Source organism: Schistocerca piceifrons, chromosome 7 (assembly GCF_021461385.2).
Source record: "Schistocerca piceifrons isolate TAMUIC-IGC-003096 chromosome 7, iqSchPice1.1, whole genome shotgun sequence".
Taxonomy (NCBI): Eukaryota; Metazoa; Arthropoda; class Insecta; order Orthoptera; family Acrididae; genus Schistocerca; species Schistocerca piceifrons.
The window spans coordinates 212134130-212134997 of record NC_060144.1 but is presented as its reverse complement, the minus strand read 5'-3'; positions in this window follow the sequence as shown (position 1 = coordinate 212134997).

Genomic DNA, 868 nt, shown 5'->3' with positions numbered 1-868 from the left:
ACGGTCGTGCGGGAATTGCGGAATAGGTGGGCATCAACAGTTTTTCGGCACGTTCCATTGTGACCGAAGATTTGGCAATGTAGAGAGTGTAGACGCACTTCGTGGCAAAGCTGCCGACGGCGGAGCAAAAGCAACTCCGTATTGAAGCCTCACAGGACATGCTGAGCTCCACAGGGACCCCGACTTCGTGAACACCATAATCACTGCTGACGAGTCCAGGTGTACGGGTACGACTTGGAAACCAAATCCCAGTCGTCACGGTGCAACCATTCCTCGTCACCAAGACCAAAGAAGACCCGTCAAGTGCGCAACATACGCCGAAGTGATCCTCACTGCTTTCTTTGACTTCCATGGCGAGGTATGCCACGATTATGCACCACAGAGTCAATCGCCAAAGAGTACTACAGGGATGTCCTCTGTCGCCTACGTGATGCTGTGCAGGGCAAGAGACCAGACTTCTGCTCAACAGGAAATTGGCGCTTCCATCACAAGAATGCTCCAGCACATTCCTCGCACTTGATCCAGACTTTTTTTGGCGAAAAAACAGATTCTTATGCTTCAGCAGGCTCCTCACTCTCCTGATATGGCTCCCTTCCTTGTTCGTCAAACTCAAAAGGCCAATTAAAGGAACGATATTTCAGATAAGAGACGACATTATGGCAGCAACGACAGCCGAGCTAAACCCCGCTCTGAAAAAATGCTTTTTCGACATGCTTCCAACAATGGCAGCACCGCCGGGAGAAGTGTGTGGAGCCCAAATGGAACTACTTGGACGGTGATTAGGTATCCAAAGCTCCAGATAAGCTAGCTTTTTTTTCTGGGCAGAGGTCGGATAGTTTTATAAGAGACCTCGTATATACTCCTTTAG